The sequence below is a fragment of the Giraffa tippelskirchi genome, chromosome 7, assembly GCF_054371585.1.
Source record: "Giraffa tippelskirchi isolate mGirTip1 chromosome 7, T2T-mGirTip1v1.2.pri, whole genome shotgun sequence".
In the NCBI taxonomy this organism is placed as follows: domain Eukaryota; kingdom Metazoa; phylum Chordata; class Mammalia; order Artiodactyla; family Giraffidae; genus Giraffa; species Giraffa tippelskirchi.
This window is the reverse complement of record NC_137281.1, coordinates 133,066,262-133,088,093: the sequence shown is the minus strand read 5'-3', so window position 1 is coordinate 133,088,093 and position 21,832 is coordinate 133,066,262. Positions and strand designations below refer to the sequence as shown.

Sequence of the window (21,832 nt, the reverse complement as noted above, 5' to 3'; positions counted from 1 at the left end):
AAATATTTTAACTTTATTGGAGTATAGTTGATTTATGGCTTCCCTGGTGGCTCAGACAGTAAAGAATCCGCCTGCAATGTGAAAGGCCTGGATTTGATCCCCGGATCAGGAAGATCACTGGAGAATGGAATGGCCACCCACTCCAATATTCTTGCCTGGAGAATTCCATGGACAGAGTAGCCTGGTGGGCTATATAGTCCACGGGGTCACAAAGAGTCAGACATGCCTGTCTAACACAAACACACATACACACACACACAGAGCTGATTTACAATGTTGTGTTAGCTTCAGGTGTACAGCAAAGTGATTCAGTTAAACATAATATATATATATATATTCATTCTTTTTTAGATTCTTTTCTCATACAGGTCATCACCGAATATTGAGTAGAGTTCCCTATGCTATACAATAGGTCCTTGTTGGTTATCTATCTTACATACAGCAGTGTGTGTGCACTGAAACTACTGAAGCGCCTCGATCCTATGCTCTGCAACGAAAAGCCACTGCTATGAGAAGTCCACACACTGCAACTAGAGAGTAACTTCTGCTCTCTGCAAAATAGAGAAAGAAAAGGCTGCATGCAGCAACGAAAGACCTAGTGCAACCAAATATAAGTAAATAACTAAAAATAGATAAAAAAATTTTTTAAAGGAAAAGAAACAAAGAACATGGACAATGATATTCATGAAATAACGCAAGTGGCCAATAAATATATGGAGCAATGAGAAATCTAACTAGCCATTAAAAATAAATTTGCTTTTCACACATTACTTTAATAAAGATCAAAAATTCATAGCTATTGGCAAAGGAGTAACAATATATACTTCTCATAGGTAGGAGAGCAAACTGGTACTTTTTTGAAAGATATGCACTATATACATTAATTTTAAATGATGACTTCCATTAAAATCATTTTGTATATTCACACTTTGAAGTGTTCCTCTGTTTCAGTTGTGTTTTTAAATACATTACTATAAAACAGAAAATTAAGACCAAGCCACCTGGTAAAGATAAACTCTTGCAATACAAAGCACTTGGTGAAGCTGAAACTGTGAGTCTCCCAGGCTCAAGTAACAGAGATGCACAGAAGGCTACATCCCATAAGCACAGTAACAAAAACTACAAATGCCCCCCCACCCCCCTCGGCCGTGCAAGGCTGGGGCAGAAACCAGGCTCACGGAAACAAATGCCTGTGGTGGAGGGGCTCTTTGCCTATAAAAGGAGCAAGGAAAAGATACTTACTAACCACTGCTGGGAAATTTATTCTAAATGTAGTTATGTGCTCCTTTAACAGAAGAATAGACCTTTTGGTTTGTGTTTCTTGGAGAGATAAGCCTGATCCTGATGTTATCAAGAATCAGGGGAACCAACCCTCTAATATAAGACATGGCTTCAGACTGGAACATGCAAAACACACTAGATGAGGGTGAAAAGAAAGAAAACAAAAAAATTCCATTTAATATGAAACCAAAACACACCAGGACAACTAAACTAAGATGGACAGCCAACAAACACCAACAATTGTAGGAATTCAGCCTAGAAGAAAAAGTAGCAATCAGAAAATAACTTAAAACGTGCATGTTTAGTATCCTTCCAAAGCTAGAAAACAAAAAACAATAGACGTGAAGAGGGAAAAGGATAAAAAACAGCCAGAAACCAAACCAGAATAGGTTGCAGTGAGTGAGAGCAAGGGAGAACCTGAACATGAGAAAGTATTCACTGAGAAATAAAAACCACCAAGGTCACATAAATTACCTGAGCAAAGTCAAAGCGTAATTAGTAAATTGGAAAATGTACCTAGGAATTGCCTAGAACATAACACAGAAATTAAGGAGAATTACGGAAAAAGCAGTATGTAAAGATATAAAGGCTAAGACATTTTCTAGAATTGAAGAAATATGAGTCTTCAGATCAATAATTTATTTAAAAGAATGCCTACAGATAACACAACATACACACACATAGGCATATCATGGGAATGTGTTCAAAACATCAAGTATGGTAAAACAAACAACAAATACTAACATCTACATCATACTTGAAATATGCAGGGCTCTAAATGCTTTCTATTAACGGAATCATCATGACAGTCCCTATGATAGATACTACTTCATTACTTCTGTTGAGAACTTGCCCAAGGTCACTGAGTAAATAGTGGTGACAGGATATGGAAAAGGAATATTTTTTAAAAATACCAGAGGAAAAAAATTACATACAAAGGCATAACAATTAGGTAGCGACCAGACTCTCAGGGTTCTAAGTTGCCAAGTTTCATAATACAATGAAATAATATCTTGAGAGTGCTGATAGAAGGGGGGAAAAAACTATTAATCAAGAATTTTTATTTGAAAAAAAAATACTGTGTAAAATATACTTTCAGACAAAAACTAAGGACATTACAAGCCATATTCTGTTGCTAAAAAAAATTACCAAAGGATACACTTCAGCAAGAATAAAGATAAATCCTTTAAATACAAGAAACAGTAAGTACAAAATCTGGTAAAATACACCCCATAGACTGTAGTCTGCCAAGTTTCTCTGTCCCTGGAATTCTCCTGGCCAGAATTCTGAAGTGGGTAGCCATTCTCTTCTCCAGGGGATCTTCCCAACCCAGGAATCGAACCCAGGTTTCCTGCATTGCAGGCGAATTCTTTATGGTCCGAGCCACCAAGGAAGCCCCATAAATAAGGAAATGAAATTTATGCTACAAAAGGGGAAGTAAAATTGTAGGCAATTATACACATGATGGAGTGAATGTTTGGTGTTTAATCAAATATAAGCTCATAAAAAAGTCAAAAATACAAGGAAACAAGTTGTCATGAGCAGGAATTAACATAACATATATAACTCCCTTAGTGTTGTAGGAAAAATGGGGTGTGAGAGGATGGTCATATTCCAGGTCTTGAGTGAGTCCGTGGGACGGGCTGCCAAGTGAAGGGTCCTTGGCTTCTCACTGGAAAGAATTCAAGAATGAGCCTGACATTAGGTTTATTTAGAAAGATACACCCTCCACACACAGAGTACGGGCTGTCCCTGAGGGTGAGAGAGGCAGCCCCAAGGCATGGGGTCCTCTAGGAAAGTGAGAGCTGCTCTGGGAGATACACATTCCACAGACAGAATGTGGTCAGTCTCAAAAGATGAGAACTGCCTGCCTCAAGGTGTGGGGGTGGCCAGTTTTTATGGGCTGGGTAATTTCATAGGCTAAGAAGGGGAAGGAATATTCTAACTATCTTTGAGAAGGGGCAGATATTTCTAGGAACTGGGGTGCCATCCACTATTTGGCTTTTAAGGTCACCCTCAGAACTATCACCGAGCCTGTAGGTGTGTCGCCTGTAGGTGTGTCATTTAGCACACGCTAATGTATTACAATGAGTGTATGGTGAAGCTCAAGGTCTCTGGAAGTTGAATCTTCTACCTACCCTCTTGGGCCTACTAGGTTCCAACCAGTGTTTGTGGTATCCTGTTCTTAATGGTTCTGTCATTCTTTTAATGGTTGTGCCCTGCCCGCTTCCTTCTGTCTCATAAGGACTTCACATATTAATAACAGAATTAGTGAATTTAAGATATAAAATAACTATATATGAAATGTTTAATAAGATTTAAAAAAAACAGAAAATGAAAAATAAGAAATTTAAAAATTACCAAGCAAATTGGTAAAAATTAAATGCCATTTTTAGAAATTAAAAAGATTGTTTTTTAATTGGTTGGGTACGTAAATTTGGTGCAGCCACTATGGAAAACAGTATGGAGGTTCCTCAAAAACTAAAAATAAAGAGTTGCCATATGATCCAGCAATCTCAGTCTTGGGCATATACCTAGACAAAGCTATAATCTGAAAAGATACGTGCACCCCTATCCGAAAGTTAAAGTGTTAGTCACTCAGTCTGTCCAACTCTTTGCAACCCCAGGGACTGTAGCCTGCCAGGCTCCTCTGTCCATGAAACTCTCCAGGCAAGAATACCGGAGTGGGTTGCCATTTCCTTCTCCAAGGGGGTCTTCCTGATCCAGGCAACAAACCTGGGTCTCCTGCACTGCAGGCAGACTCTCTACCATCTGAGCCACCAGGGAGCACTATTTACAATAGCAAAGTCAGGGAAACAACCTAAGAGTCCATCAACAGATGAATGGATAAAGAAGGTGTGGGATATACATATACGAATATATGAGATGGAATATTACTCAGCCATTAAAAAAAATGAAACAATGCCATTTGCAGCAACATGGACTGACCCAGAGATTATCATACTAAGTGAAATAACTCAAAGACAAATACCATATGATATCACTCATACATGGAATCTAAAATATGACACAAACATACCTACAAAACAGAAACTGACTCGCAGACACAGAGAACAGATTTGTGGTTGCCAAGGGGGAGGTAGGGTGGGGGAGGGAAGGATTGGAAGATTATAAATCAACTATTCTTCAATAAAATTAAAAAAAGAAATCAAAGTAAAAAAATTGTTGATATTAAAAACTCAAAGGATGATTTAAAAAACAGATTACAAAGAAATGCAGTAGATTAGCTCACTGAGTTGAGGAAATGTGAAAAATTACATTCACTTCAAAAAACCTACAAACAATGGATGAGAGAAAAGAGGAAGGTGAAAAAGAAAACTAATTTCTCCAACAATAACTAGTAGTATAAATAGAAATAGTCCTCTAAGAAATTTAAGACCTGGACATTGCAGTGCTCCTGGAAACTCAGGAACTGTTAACTAATTTCTCTGTTCATGACAACTAGCTGTAACATAGGAGTTGTAGAGTTCCCTAGAGCCTATTATCAACATTTATTCCACTGAGAGGATCAGAAGACATCAGCAAAATAATGGTACCTTATACTATACAGTAAGGCTTAATCTCATTCAACAAATGCTCTTCTGGTATCCCATATTTTCTAAATATACTTAAATCATAGCAATCTTTAAATTTTCACATCTTTCTTTAAAGACAGAAGTTTCTTACATGGTACATCAGTTTGCAGTTCACAGGGTCAAGGTCTTTAGAATATTACTCCAATCTTGCTCAAGACTAAAAATATTTTCACAGGTTTCTCTGGTTAAATATTCTTGTAATAAAGCTCAATTTATAGACTAGTAGTTAAATTACAAGTACTCTTAAGTTTCTCCTTCTACAGTATAAATAATCTATAAAACAGTCATATATTACATACACAGTAGTTCTTTGTAAATAAAAGAACTTGCTATTAAAGCAAATTATACAGTCATTCTGTAAACTTGGTTTCTAATATTAAAATCATTCACATAAATCAGATAACACATTTTATCTGTTAAATAATAAATCTCAACTGTTATAAAGAAAACATAACCTATCTTCATCAGCTGTTTCTTAAAAAATGCATATATAAAACATTATAAGCATATTTCTGATAAGGATTTATATGCTGTTTCTGATATAGGATATAGGATTTTAAACATATCAGCCAAGTGGTCAAATACAGGTACTAACAGTTCCTATTAGTTTGTGCTCCCTTCCCCCTAAAATTTCCTGCTTCATTACAGGATTTTACTGACTTTAAAGCTATATGTGGGAGTCCAGATCTTTGGGAGGACTGAGTACCCCTAAAACCTCATTAACAATTCTAATTCAACCAGAAGATCTGCTCTATCAAATCAAGTAAGATTTTCTTTGGCAGCAGCAATTTCTCAATTAGTGCCATTCTCTGGCTAATTCTAGAACACTGAAGCAGCCCAATTAAGGGAGCACTCACAATAGGATTCTGCTCCTTCAATCCAGAAAGCCCAGGGGCACAGTGAGATTCTTACTCTCTGTGGGATTTCCCTAAAGAATAATTCCAAGGTGATAGGAACTTCCCAGTCTGCACAGGTTCAAACTTGAGGATCTTCGAACAACCCCCCAAAAAAAACCCTATGACTATGGTTCAACTTCAAAATTTCTACAAAGTTGTGGAAAGGAAATAAGGGCATTATACTTCATCAAAAAATGGATTCATCATTTGTGCTTCACAGACATATGACTAAAATTCAAAATTTAGAACTGAAAATTTGCTATACTTTTCACTTTTCTTATCCTTTACTACAACATTTTTGCCTTCTGTTTCTTCCCTCTAGGTCTTACTCTCTTCTACGCAAACTCCAATTTTTTTATTCTTCTGTCCACAAATTCAATCTCCTTGAAAATGTTATACCATTTCTATTCTTGCTCTTTGTCCCTCCCAAGCCTGAGCATCTATCTGTTTTCCCTTTCTCGCTTTTAATTCTTCCTTATTCTTGTGTTTACGACAGAGTAAGAAGGCAGGGTACGGGCAAGCCAGCTGCAAAGGAAAATATTTCAGTGAATTCATGCAAGTCATGAGGTAGGAGAGAAATGGCTATTAGATCAACATATTAGGGAAGCTAAGGGGCTACTGAGCAACCCACAGTGAAAAGCACTACCGGAGGTGAGGACTACGTATTCCCTGAAGTTACTAATGAAGAGCCTGATTTCTGGTTTAAATTTGGATAGTGTTTACAATTATTGAATAATTTTTCCTGGTCATAGAAGGAGGAAACAGTCATTATTTAAGCTATAAAAGGAGGTTAAATTATTTCTAGCTGGCTAACAAGGCTAGAAATCACTGATCAAAAAGTTATCCGGATCCCATTTATATGAAATATCCAAACTTCCAGAGACAGAAAGGAGATGAGTGGTTTGATAAGGGCTGGAGGAGAAGAGAATGGGGAGTGACTCTTAATGAAAACAAGGTTTCTTTTGGGTGTGATGAAAATGTTCTAAAATTAAACTGTGGTAATGGTTGCACAATTCTGTCAATACACTGAAAACTACAAAGTGGTAAACTTCATATGGGTGAATTTTATGTTATTTTAGTTACATCTTAATAAAGCCATTTAAAAAGATTACTACGATTTTTCTACCATATGAGCATCAAGAGATGCAGAAAACTCAATACTCATTTATGATAAAAACTCTCCAGAAAGTAGGCACAGAGGTGACATTCCTCAACATAATAAAGGCCATATACGACAAACCCACAATAAACACCATTCCCAATTGTGAAAAACTGAAAGCATTTCCTCCAAGATCAGGAACAAGACAAGGATGTCCACTCTCGCCACTATTATTCAACATAGTTTTGGAAGTCCTAGCCATGGCAATCAGAGAAAAGAAATGAAAGGAATCCAAATAGGAAAAGTAGTAGTAAAATTGTCCCTGTTTGCACATGACATGATACTATACATAAAAAATCCTAAAGATGCCACCAGAAAACTACTAGAGCTCATTAATGAATTTTGTAAAGTTGCAGAATACAAAATTAACCCACAGAAATCTCTTGCATTCCTATATACACTAACAATGAAAGATTAGAAAGAGAAATCTTGCGACTTCCCTGGTGGTATACTGGATAAGAATCTGCCTGCCAAAGCAGAGGACATGGGTTCGACCCTGGTCCAGGAAGATTCCACATGATGCGGGTCAACTAAGCCTATGTGTCACAATTACTGAGCTTGCACTCTAGAACCCGTGAGCCACAACTACTGAACCGTGAACCACAGCTACTGAGCCTGTGTGCTGCAACTACTGAAGCCCGTGTGCCCCTAGAGCCCGTGTCCCACAACAAGAGAAGCCTTCACGATGAGAAACCCACATACTGCAACTAGAGAAAGCCTGTGAGCAGCAACAAAGACCCAGCTCAATTAAAAATAGAATAAATAAATTTTTAAAAGAAAGATTTTTAAGAAGAAAGAGAAATTAAGGAAACAATCCCATTTATCACTGTAACAAAAAGAATAAAATACCAAGGAATAAACCTACCTAAGGAGACAAAAGTCCTAGAAAACTATAAGATACTGATGAATGAAATAAAAAACACAAACAGATGAAGAAATATACCATGTTCTTGGACTAGAAGACTCAATACTGTGAAAATGACTATACTACCCAAAGCAATCTACAGATTCAGTGCAATCTCTATCAAATTATCGATGGCATTTTTCAAAGAATTAGAACAAAAAAATTTAGTTTATATGGAAACACAAAATAGCCAAAGTAATCTTGAGAAAGAAAAATGGAGCTGGAGGAATCAGGTTCCCTGACTTCAGACTATACTACAAAGCTACAGTAACCAAGACAGTATGGTATTAGCAGAAAAACAGAAATATAGATCAATGGAACAGGGTAGAAAGCCCAGAGATAAACCCACAGGCCTATGCCTATGGTCACCCAATCCATGCAAAGGAGGCAAGAATATACATTGAAGAAAAGATAGTCTCTTCAGTAAATGAAGCAACTGACAAAATATATAAACTGACAACTGAGCAACTGACAACTCTCCAAAATATATAAACAGCTCATGTAGCTCAATTAAAAAAAAAAACTGAATAAAAAAACTAGGTGGAAAATCTAAATAGACATTTCTCCAAAGAAGACATACAGACAGCCAACGTCACTAAGTATTGTTGTTGTTCAGCCGCCCAGGAAAACTGGACAGTTACATATAAAAGAATGAAATTAGAACACTCCTTATCACCATACACAAAAATAAACTCAAAATGAATGAAAGACCAAATGTAAGGCTATAAACTATAAAACTCTTAGAGGAAATCATAGAACACTTTGACATAAATCACAGCAAGATCTTTTTTGATCCACCTCCTAGAGTAATGAAAATACAAAAATAAACAAATGGGACCTAATTAAACAAATGCTTTTGCACAGCAAAAAGAATCATAAACAAGATGAAGACAACCCTCAGAATGGGAGAAAATATTTGCAAATAAAGCAACTGACAAAAGATTAATCTCCAAAATATACAAACAGCTCATGTAGCTCAATATCAAAAAAACAAACTCAGTCAAAAAAGTTGGGTGGAAGATCTAAATAGACATTTCTCCAAATAAGACATACAGATGGCCAACAAACACATGAAAAGATGCTCAACATCACTAACTATTGTTGTTGTTCAGTTGCCCAGTCATGTCCAACTCTTTGTGACCCCAAGGACTGCAGTGCGTGAGGCCTCCCTGTCCCTCACCATCTCCTGAAGTTTGCCCAAGTTCATATCCATTTTCATCAGTGATGCCATCCAGTCATCTCATCCTCTGATGCCCCCTTCTCCTTCTCCTCTTCACTAAGTATTAGAGCAATACAAATCAAAACAATAAATGAGGTACCACTGCACACTGGTCAGAATGGTCATTGTTAAAAAGTCTACAAACAATAAACACTGGAGAGGGTGTGGAGAGAAGGGAAACTCCTACACAGCTGGTAGGAATGTAAATTGGTACAACCACTATGGAGAACAGTATGGAGGTTTCTCTAAAAACTGAATAGAACTACCATATGACCGCACAATCCCACTCCTGGGCAAATACCTAAAGAAAACCGTAATTCAGAGAGAGACATGCACACCAATGGTCACTGCAGCACTATCTACAACAGCCAGGACAGAGAAGTAACCTAAACACCTCTCAACAGAGGAATGGATAAAGACATGGGGGGTGGGAGACTGGGCCTGACAAACATACGCTACTATGTATAAGACAGATAACTAATGAGAACCTACTGAATAGCACAGGGAACTCTAGTCAGTGCTCTGTGGTGACCTAAATGGGAAGGAAATCCAAAAATGAGGGGATATATGTACACATACAGCTGATTCACTCTGCTGTACAGCAGAAACTAAACATAACATTGTAAAGCAACTATACGCCAACAAAAATTAAAAAGAATTACTATGATTTTATATGGCTTTCTGTACATTTTTTTATAAAAAGGTTTAAAAAGATGACCATACATTATTTGTAGTAACATGAAAAACACTATATTAAAATTTTTTCAGATTAAAAAGTTATCTGAAAGTTTCTCAGCTGGTCAGTATCTCTTCCATCTTAGAGCTTCAATATCTACTTCACTCTTTCAACTAAATAATTCTTTAACCTGTCAACAAACCAAATTTCACCCAAATGAATTCTAATGCAAGATATCATTAATTGAGTTAAGTAATACCCTAGGTTAAAAGTCCAAATTAAAATCTTAAAAATTAAATTTCAAAAAGCAAATGAAAGTTAACTAATCAAACCAATGAAAATAAATCAGATAAAGCTCTTATGCTAAGTAGTATTTTCATAAAGCTCATGACACAAGTCATTTAGGACCCAAACTACTGTCAGTTTACACAGATATTAGCAGCAGTTTCAATTTCACAAAGTGTGAGACAGTTTGCCACTTTTGATGTTTCCTTCATGTTTCATGATTTTTTAATGTATCACCATCTTCTAGATGTGCTATGATCTGAATCACACTGTCCATAAGGTACTCTTCTTAAACCTCTACAAAGCTATGTAGAAATTACCATACAATTTTTTAAAGTAAACTTTAGAAGTACACAATTGCTTGAAGAATACCTAAGCTTAATTTAATCACAAGATTTAGTGACTATAAAATTAGATATTGAGGTATTGCTACTAAACATTATAGTATAAGCAAAATATTGAAGGATTTAAATGGCATAGAGCTATCTTGATTTTAAAGTTTCCTAAGACTGTTCTGGTATTCACAGTCTCAATTTGCCTCATCTGTTAACTATTTCAAATTTCTCAGTTTTGGATAACTTGTCTATACATTCAGAAGTGGATTCAATTGCCAGTTTGCTGTTTTTTAATCCTTGCATATTTGAAGATTCACACACTGGCCAAGAAAACAATAGCTGACTTCCTCAGCCAGTTCATTACTTTTTCGAAGGAATCATGTCTCTCTTTTGTTCATAGGTGTCAATATTTAGCATTACATAGTGACATCTGATTAATATATAAGACATCATCATCATGACTTCTCCCTTGTCAACAGCGTTAGGAACTGTTTTCTATCGAGGAAAAAGGTATTCTCATAGATGTTGACCTGCAAATTGTATCATACCATTTCCGTTGCTATTCTATAGAATACATAGTTCTAGTTCACTAGTCAAAAACTTGATTTTCAGATTACTGTTCACTAATGACTTTTAAAAGTTTCTCAACATCATTAGATACACATTCATTACTGAAAAATGCCACATGAGATATGCTGAAGGAGATAAGAGAAAAGATGTAGTTTTGACTAGAAGCTAGAGCCTATATATTCTCTTTCCCTGGGTTATTATTCATTTGCTCATTCAACAATCATGAATGGGTACATTTTTAAAAAGACTTTTCTATGTGAGAAGCAAAGTATAAGGAAATTTAAACTCAAAGGATTAATTTCTGGAAGCCAAGTGTGATTTCAGACAAAAATATCTTTAGTTTAGTCTGGGAGTTTTACAGTATAAAATGAACAATCCCATTTGCACTTAAAGAGATTCTTATTCTACTGACTGTAGTACACCAGTATAAGATCACTCTAGATGGCTGACTGGCTGTTAAAGTACTTGCTAATAGTATGAGGAAGTATTTATACAGACAGAAAAAAATGAAGATGACAGATATGGAGTAACAGAATTAAATTATGGGTTGACCACAAAACAAAAGCTGCCACTTCTAAGCTCTGCCCCTTGATGTCTAAAACAGCCTTAATGACTCTTGGCAAAGATAATACTCTACTGCTTTACAAAAAGTGAAAATTCTGTTTACTATCTATTTATATTCTGAAGCATGATGGAATACTGCAAAAACGTTTTCCAACAGTCTGGTTAAGTTTTGCAATTCTGTTTGTAAAACAAAACACACAAAAACATATATACATCGCCACTTCATGCTTAGCCTCATCGTTGGTATTTTTATTACTAAATTTTGTGAACAAAATAAGCAAGCTGCATCTCAAATAGCTGTTGTTGTTGTTTAGTCACTAAGTCATGTCTGACTCTTTGTGACCCCATGGACTGGAGCCTGCCAGGCTCCTCTGTCCATTTAACTTCCCTGGCAAGAATACTGGAGTGGGTTGCCATTTCCTTCTCCAGGGGATCTTCCTGACCCAGGGATTGAACCCACATCTCTGCTTGGCAGGTGGATTCTTCACCACTGAGTTACCTGGGAAACCCACATCCCAAACAGACATAATGCCAAATATGACACAATTTTCTACCACTCATTAATTAAAGACAAGGAGCAATGCTAAGAAGCCAAGATATTCAAAGTTGGTAATGAACTATGGTGTTATTCTCTGAAGCAGTACAACAGTTCCTGAATAGCATATTTTTAAATAAAATAATTAAGCCACATACAGCATGACTCAAAACAAAACAAACAAACAAAAAACCTATTTATCTACATCCCTGCCTGACAGAGTATTATCACAGATGAACACAAAGCACCAGCCTAAATTTAAACTGGATTATCTGTGACCTATACTCTCTCTTAGTCTGCTATATTTCTGGCTCATATTCAATTTTCTTTGTCCTGTGGGTAGGCATGGCAACCCACTCTAGTATTCTTGCCTGGAGAATCCCACGGACAGAGGAGCCTGGCAGGCTACAGTTCACAGGGTTGCAGAGACACAACTGAAGCAACTGAGCATGCACATACATGTTCATCAGAAAATGAGAAGGGAGACTACAAAGAATAAATAATCATATATTGAGCACATATTTAAAACAAATGAAACCTGGTCCCTGTTTTCAAGGAATTTACTTTCAATAAACCTTATTATGAAATGTTCTATTTATAGTATAATCTCTATTATGAGACTTTGTGTTTAAGACTATCTTCTTAAACTAAGAATTTAATTTGAATAAAGGGCTGATGAAATCATTTGTCAGTGGGTGCCACAGAAGTAAACATGAATTAAATAACCCATAAGACAAAATTATGTATGGCTTGTAGTACTAGTTGTATTATAGCTTTAACTTATAAGTGCTTTTTATATAAAAAATTTAATGGTTCTTTTTGATGAAACGTTCTAAAGGGAGTTGACATGACATGTGATACTGTAGTTTTCAACTCCAGTTCATACTTACACCTCAGATTGCCACTCAATCACAAGATTCACTCTCTAGGTACAATGGAACTATAGTCACACCCTTCATATACAAAGATTTCTAACCCATCACAATTGCCTAAAGATATTTTCACCAGTACCAAGGAAACTGCAGTGACACACATATATAATTACTTTGAAAAGTAATGTACTTGGCTTCTGTTATTAGCTGTGAAAATTAACCTCTGTCTTAACTTCCTCATCTGTTGATACAAGTAGTAATAGTACAATATCTATCTCATATAGATAGTTATGAAAGATTTAATGAACTAGTACTTGAAAATGTCTATGATAATAACTGGCATATAAGTGGTCAGTAACGTTAGCTATCATTGTTACAAGCTAATGTCAGGGCCAGAAAAAGTTAAGAGGCACACAAAGAATCAAATTCATGATTCTGGTCTCATTAGTATCATGCTCCAATAAATGGATCTAAGCAATCACAGACTGCTTATATAAAATTATCCACTCAAAAAATTCAATAAAGAAAATTTTACTGTCTAGTTTCTAAATTCTAGAAACAGTTAACAATTTGATAAAGCTTAAGTTTAGCTTAGAGATTTATATGAACACAGACTATTCATATATTAGCCACTTGTTTAAAAGTTAAAAGCCAAATTAAAAGTTGATAGTTATTTCCATATTTAGTTATTTAAAAAATATTTTATTTAATTAAAAAATATTTTTGCTGCACTGGGTCTTCACTGCTGCCCACGGGCTTTCTCTAGTTACTTTTTGCATTGTGCGGGCTTCGTTCACTGCAGTGGCTTCTCTTGTCACGAAGCACGAGCTCTAGGCATGCCAGCTCAGTAGCTGCAGCAGGTGAACTCAGTAGTTGCAGCCCATGGGCTCTACAGCTTGGGCTCCGTAACTGGGGCACATGGGCTTAGTTGCCCAGCAGCATGTGGAATCTTCCTGAACTCATGTCTCCTACATCGGTGGGCAGATTCTTAACTACTGGACCACCAGGGAAGTCCCTATCTTTTAAAACTAATAACATTGTCTAGTTACCGTGATTCCACAATTCCTTTCTGTTTAAAAGAATGCCTGTTTAAAATAATTTCAAATATAACTCTGGAAAGGGATGAATGGGATGGCTATGAGTCCTATTTAAACCTCAAAGCCGAAACACAGGAAGGTAAGATGAAATCCTTAGATCCAGAATCAACATAATTTTCTACACCAACATAACAACTCTGACACCGTTCAGATTTGCATAATCTTCATGCGTTTAAAAATGTAGGTTTCGGGGAATTCCCTGGTGGGCCAGTGGTTACGACTGGTCATTTTCACTGCCAGGGGCCAGGTTTAGTTTAATCCCTGGTTGGGGAACTAAGATCCTGCAAGCCAAGTAGTGTGGCAGGAAAAAAAAAAACACAGGCTCAACCAAAATAATATTTAAAAAGAGAGTGAGAAGAGAGTCAGAAATACCTGCCACCAGAAAGCCTTTAACTTCTACTTCTGCTACAGCAATCACACCTACCTCCAGGTAGATTTTGCCTAATAAAAAATATTTGAATGTCCACTATCCACAGGCCCTGTGTCAGGCTTTGGATACAGTAAAGGTACTGTATTTTCCCCTTCTGAATTTTATAATTAAATTGAACACACAATTATAATTAAAACACAAATACTTCACAGTAAAGTATATGGTTAAAGCTGTACAAATAATAGATGATACTATGGAAGTACAAAGAGAGGAGAAATGAAACATTCTGATGATCAGGAAAGGCTTTGTGGGGGAGAAAATACTAGAAATGAGCTCTGATAAAGAAGAAAACAAAAGCTGGTGAAGGAGGGATAAGAATTCTGAACTTTCAATTAGCATGAGCAAAGATCCACTGAGAGGGAGAAAGTACAGGGTGTGGTCCAGAGATGGCAAGGGTACCAGTTCGGTTGAAATAGATCAGTCCTGAGGTCCAACCACGGAAAGTGTCAAAGCCAAACCAAGAATTCTAAACTTAATTCTAGAGGCAAAAGGAAGTTACTAAATATATTGAGCAGAGAAATAATATGATGAAAATAGTATTTTAGGAAGAATTTTGTGATGCTTTAGTGAATGGAGGAGAGAGATGCAGTACAAGATGCTAATAGGAAAGACAAGTTTTGGAGTATTAAACATGGTTTGGGTATGAGTTAAGAAGACCTGAACTGTTTCAATACAATTTTTCAATCTTAAATAACCCAGGACCGACATACAAAGCCTAAATGCCTTTCATGAAGACTATTTTTTTTTGTTTCATAAGAAGAACTGAGTTAATTAGAATAATTTATGTTTCTTACTCTCTTTTGCTTCTTTTCTGTAGTAATAATCCTCTTGCCCATTTCTAATCATGAACTGTCTCCTCTTTAAAACTCCCAACTCGTGTCCTCCTTCACTTACTGATCATTCTTGTCCGAACATTCACCTTTGCTTTATTACTTACTCTTTATTCTCTATTTAACCATTGACTCCCACCTAATCATTAACCTAATTTCTCTCCAGCTTCATATAGTCAAATATACTCATACTCAACTTTCTTTTCCATTACCTCTTAAATTTTAGTGTACTCATATACAAGGTCTATATGCCCACAACCTTTACAACCCCTTCTAAAGCCTCCACTCAGTCTCCTAGTTTGTCTTTCAGGCTCACTGCTAAAGCTATGCTCAAAGACCACCCTCTCATACTCACTCATACAGGCCCCAGGGAAAAAGTTTCTATTCCCTTCAGAATCTCTAGATTTCATATTCTCAATAATAGCAGCTACCATTTATTTCTTCACAGTAGAAAACATGTCATGTGCTTTACATGATCATCTCATTTAATCTTCGAGATGACCTAATGACAGGGCTTCCCTGGTAGTCCAGTGGTTAAGAATCTTCCTGACAGTGCAGGCAACACGGATTCAGTTCCCAGTCTAGGAAGATCACACATGCTGCAGACACACTACTAAGTCGTACACCACAACTACTGAGTCCCCATGTACTGCAATTACTGAAGCCCATGTGCCTAAAGCCCATGCTCAGCAACACAGAAGCCACCACAAAGAGAAGCTGGCGCACAGAAAAGAGAGTAGCCCCTGCTCACCACAACTACAGGATACCAGAGGACAACAATGAAGACTCAGTGCAGTCAAGAAAAGATTACCTAATGAGAAAGGTTTTTCCATTTGACTTTGACAGATAAAGGAAACTGAGGCTTAGAAAAATCAAGTAGCTTGCCCAAGATTACCCCATTAGTAAGTTTCACCATGTTCTCTGGAGCCTTCAATATAGCTCCACTGACTGTATGTACTCAGAAACATTTCCCCCAAGTCCTTCATTACAGGTATCAACCATCTGACAATTAAAATTGATTCCATTTCTCAGTCTGAATAATGATAGTCGAACATATAAAACTGTTTATCTCTGTTGACTTTTGAAACTTTGGGAATGAGAAAATGATTTTAACTTCTTAAATCTCTACGGAATGTTTTAAAAGGGACACGTGCACTGGAAGACTTACACTACATGAATTTGTCAGGCCCCTTTTAATTCCAGGAATCTGTATCCGAAGCATAACATTCATCTTCTCAAACTGTGATTCCTAGGAACAACAAGGCTAATCTAACTGGGAAAAGTCTACTAAGGAGTTCTGTATTTACATATCTGATTCTGGCACATTACTTACACTCTCTAATCCCACATTTCTTCATCTGCAACACAGAGATAACATCATATGCTTTAGAGGGTTGTGGTGAAAATTAAAGCCTCACACAAACAAATGGTCAATAAATTACAGCTTTTATTATTCACTTTCTTATGTATCTAGAAGTAGTTTGGTTTCATAGGATTTTAATTCAAATCATATCAGCCATGAAAAAAGTCTAGTGACTTTCAAGCCATATCCTAAATATGAATACTACATAAACTAAGAAAATGGAGTCCAGATAAACATATTAAGATATATAAAAACTGAAACTAGATATATAAAAACTGAAACTTCCTTCTTTATCACATTTATTCAAAACATCTCTCAATTTATATTATAAACACAGTATCAACAATCCATTAACACCCATTAACACTCATTATCTTTCCCTCAGTTTTCTACAAAAATTCTAAAAACTCTTATCACATTTTAGATAAAGGTATACAGAAGCTCACCTCTCTTAATTACTTTCTCTAGCTCCTTCTACCTACCTCAGCAAAAGAAAAGCTAGGTAAAGAGATTATCTAGGTAGTACACAGATAGCTAGGACATCCAGAGGTCAAAATCATCAAGAAATATATTCTAGAGATTCATAATAAAATATAAAATTATTACTTGTGCATACAGAGCACATTAGAAATTGGAAAGCACAAAAGAAAGAATATAGGTAATCAAACGTTTGATTTTTATATTCAGTTCAGTTGCTAAGTCGTGTCCAACTGTTTGCAACCCCACAGACTGTAGCATGCCACGCTTCCCTTCCATCACCAACTTCTGGAGCTTGCCCAAACTCATGTCCATTGAATCAGTGATGCCATCCAACCATCTCATCCTCTGTCGTCCCCTTCTCCTTCTGATACAGTTTAACCCAAATTACTTTCATATAACAGTAGTTAATAATCCCAAGTGGTAAGTCAGAAAATTTCCTGGCTAACAGTGAAATAGAAAAGGAAGCAACTCAATCTTTAAGTTTGTCACCAACATATGAGATGGAAGACATATGAGATGGAAGAACATATTCTGGAATAAAGTTACTAACCAAGGTACAGGAAGGCACAAACTTTTACCTAGTTGCTTCACAACACCTTTTTCTTCCCCTAAGGTCCATATATTTCACAGGGCCACACCTTGTTTTATCTTCTATTTGACTTTTACAGGACTCCACTTGCACAGATATCTTTAAAGGGATGCCTCCTTCCTGATTGGGTAAGGATGGAAAGTAGTCAAGAGTACCACTCAGAGTCAGGTGCCCAAGCAAGTGTCAGTCATTCAGGGGATCATCAAAATATCACCTTACAATTAATTATTTAATCGAAACTACATGATCACCAACTCGCCTCTGAAGAAATTAATCCAGCACTCAGGCATGAGCATTTCAGGGATAACAAACTCCCTATGGACATATGTCCATCTTTAGTTTTAAATTTTTAAACGAATAAGCATTTGCAGTTAAACCAGAATCAACAACACATGCTATTAGCCATTTTAATAAAGTCTAAGTGCTATGTGAACAAATTCAAAGACTGTAGGTTTTTTACTAACTGCTTAGCAATATTTACCATGTGACAATACACTGTACTATAAATTTCTTTGAAAAAACTGCATATTAGAGAACAAATTTTCAAATGAAGCTTTATTAACGAGTCAAGATAAGCAAGACCCAGCTTGAGCTGACAGGAAAACCTGCCCAATGTGTTCTTAAAATGCCCTTCACATCAAATTACCAAGGGTCCTGTGCTTGTTCAAACCTGTAGGCTCAACCACCCTTTGTCTCTTGTGGAATCTCCATCTGCCTTCCTCCCAAGAGCTCTTCTAGACTTCTCATTCCCAACAGAAAAATCAGTAAAGGCTACCCACAGGAATATCTTTCCTAAATAACAATCACCGACTTAAAAATTCTTTCAAGTAAGACACAACCCTGAAAGAAAATCAGCACCAGAATGCTGAAACATCTAAGGGCCTGACACATAACAGGCATTGAGTCAAAGCCCATTAAATACACAATGTTGAAAATAAGAAAATACAATACAGGACAGTACGTTTGATAATATAATCTACCCCTCTGGCTTTGCTGATGTTTGGAACACAACCATGACCAAACAATTCTTGTCTCCTAGTGCAGTGTTGCTTTCAACAATTTATACTGTACTTATATGCATCAATTTTGTTCTTCAAACTAAAATATAAACCACCTTTATATGTTAACACACACACACATCACATAAAAAGAAACTCGGATGACTCAAGCATTCGACCATCTTATTTCTCAAATATATACTGAGGTACCTAGGCAAAGTTTACCAGTCTTAATATACCTCTCCCATAATTACTTCACTGATGTGAAAAATATCTAGTGAATATCTAATCAAAAATGTCTTAACTTCTATGTGCAGTTCATTATACTTTGCAAAAATGTGGTATAGCTGTACCTTGCAGGTTAAAAGTAACCATCACTTTATGATTGAATGTTTAAACAGATACATGTGAGTTACACATAAGAACAGACCTAAAACATCAAACAAGAAATGTTACTTTTGTGTTCAAATTATTTGTCAAAAGAAATAAAATCAATCAATAAAATCAAAAGAAACAAAATACACTCACAAAACAGGCAGTCGGGTGGGTCACTATTGCCCTAGTCAATTTCTTAATCTCTAAAGAGTTACAGAACCACAGACTTTGGAAAAGGCCCAATATGTAAAAAGATAAAAACATTAAAGTGAAATTGTTCGAGTTAAAGAGCAGGTGGGGAGCAGTCCCTGCTGAACTCCTGAGAGTTCTGGAACTCCTAAGGCTAAGAAGAGCACTGTTAAAAAATCTGACTCTGTTCAGAGTTCTTTGCAACTAAAAAGTGGTTGTGTTTAAAACTCCAACGAGCAAGTTTGAAAAGATTAAACCTTTTCCTCGGAACAACTTTTTAAAATTTCTAATTTCCTTTAGTAATGTCAAAATCATCTACTCCGGGGAAACAAAAACCACCTCCCATAGGTTTTTACACCTCCCATACTCTTCCAGTCACTTCCTAAGATGCATTCGGCTTATTACTCCAATTAGCAGAAAATATAGAGTTGGGAGTGGGGGCGGCGAGTAGACTTCTTGGCTCGCACAATTGAAGTATGACCTTTGGTGGATTTTTAAGTACCGCGGTACTGGAAAAAAAAAAAAAAAACCTCAGGTGATGAGATTTTCAAAGCGTATCTAAAACTGCGGTTGGTAGAGGCTCTCCACAGCCAGCTGTCCTTCAAGAAAATATTTAACATGAACAAGCGGAGCGGAACCACACCTCAACTAAACTCTAGCATCAAGAACTTTTACACGGTTAAAAAGAGAAATCAGTTCGATTTACTTCAATGGGTTTGTTCGATGCCTTAATAATGAATGAACTGGAGGCATCACTGACTTGAGTTCTGAAGGAACCTCACTCTCAGCACGGTCTCCATAAAAACCTAAAGCAAATTCCCCCAAATTTAGTGTTTCGAAGCCAAGTCCGGTCCGAAGGAAGCCTCCCCCGGCTTCTATCTCTCGGCCTCGCTCCAAGGGTTGGAGCCCAGGGTGGCCAGGCGGGTGGGGGCGCCGGACGCCCCCTCCCCGCTCGGGAAAAGTTCCGCCGGCTGCCCTCGGGACAAGCCGGCCCGCGGGCCTCGTCCGCGTCGCCGCCACCAACAGCGAGCCGGGCCTGGGCGGCCGGAGGGTCGCGACCCCTCCCCCGGCCGCCGCCACAAACACCCCGCCCCCGCCCGCGCTGAGCGTTAACCCCTCGCCGCCCGCCGCCGGGCTCCGGGGAGGAGGCCGGGCCAGGGGGTGGAGTTGTCGCGTCTCCTCCCGGGAGCGCCCGGGCAAACGCCCGGCTTGTTTACAGGCCCCAGGCCCGGCCGCCGCCGCGCAGGCCCACGCCGCCCTCCCTCCCGCCCGCCGTCGGCCCGAGCGTCGCGCTTACCCGGAGCAGCCGCGGACTGGCAAGTCCCTGGTCCGCCGAGGCGGCGGCGGCGACGGCGGCCGGGGAGGGGGCGGGAGGGGGGTCACCGCGGCGGCGGCCGGCCAGGTCAGGCCGGGGAGGGGGCGGAGGAGGGGAGGAGCCGGGCTGCGTCCGGGCCCCCGGCTCTCGGCGCCCTCGCGGCTCAGATCATCCGGGCGTTGGAGCGGGAGGCGGAGAGCGGGTCCGGGAGGAGGAAGAGCCGAAGAGTCATAGCTTTCGCGCCCCACCTGCCTGGCGCCCCCCACCCCCCCTCCCCAACCACCGGTTCCCGAGCTGCAGCCGCCGGAGCACCCGAAGCTGCAAGCCGGGCGGGCGCACAGACCACAGCTCCCTCCCTCCCGCGCGCGCTCCCGCCCCTAGCGCCGCCACCGCCGCCGCCGCCTGGAGCGCGTCCCCCCGCAGGCGCGCTCACGACGGCGCCTGCTGCCCCTCCCCCACGCCTCCGACTGCCCCGCCCCGCCCCACCCCTCTCCGTCGGCTCAGCCCTCGCTACAGCTGCGGCGCGTTGGAGCAGCTGGAGAGACCCGGATGTCGTTGGGCAGGAACCGCAGCGCCGGCCGGCAAGCGGGGGGGAGGCGGGAGCAGATGACGTCACTGCCCTACCCGGCATCTTTCTCCGCAGTCGGCTTGCTACCCCGGCCTCAGACCGAGGCTTAAGGGAGCATCGCGAATCCCGGGTCGGAACCAGGACCGGGGCCTTCATGCCCCGGCGCTGGGTTGGACGGAGTGTGCGATTGTTAGGAGCCCTAGGAATCGAGATGCTCTCCCAGCCTGGCAGTCTGCCGACGGGGACTCGGATGCTCCCCTGGGGCATCCGGGCCTTCCGGCGCGGCGCTACCATCTGTCTGCAAATACACAAACCGCTCCCTGCGAAGGCGCAGTCCACAGAGGCCGGAGGACAACCCCGTGCTTTCGACTTCTCTCGGGCACGGTCGCGGCCTAGTGCTGCGGCTCAAAAGTTAACTCGGTGTCGGGCCGCCGCCAGACTCCCTCCTCCAAGGCTCCACACCTCCAGAGCCACCCTACCCCCAGGGACCCTTGGAGACCCACGCAGGTACCCCAGCCACACACCACGCATCTCGAAGGGCAACTACCGGCACACCGTACTGCCACCCACCCACATGCGAGTGCAACTGATACACACACGAGGCACATGCTCTGAGTTTCTGGCCAGTTTCCAGTCTGTAGCTCGTGAGGTTCCACATTGTATTTATTTGCACTTGTTAGACGGTCACGTGATTCTGTCACTGAGG

The 21,832-nt window shown here is 39.3% G+C and overlaps 1 protein-coding gene across 12 annotated transcripts in view; it reads right to left on the bottom strand.

Annotated features, from left to right (window-relative positions):
- The window catches only part of PPM1A (protein phosphatase, Mg2+/Mn2+ dependent 1A), a 102,367-nt gene that overhangs the window by 77,653 nt on the left and 2,882 nt on the right, over positions 1–21,832 (bottom strand). For 3 of the 12 annotated variants that reach the window (XR_014059384.1, XR_014059385.1, XM_081509795.1), the window contains exon 1: positions 20,541–20,914. The exons of the other annotated variants lie outside the window; for them this stretch is intronic. The gene's annotated coding sequence lies outside the window, so the exon portion shown is untranslated. Of the gene's footprint in view, positions 1–20,540; positions 20,915–21,832 lie in introns of those variants that run through there. 12 annotated transcript variants of the gene reach the window in all.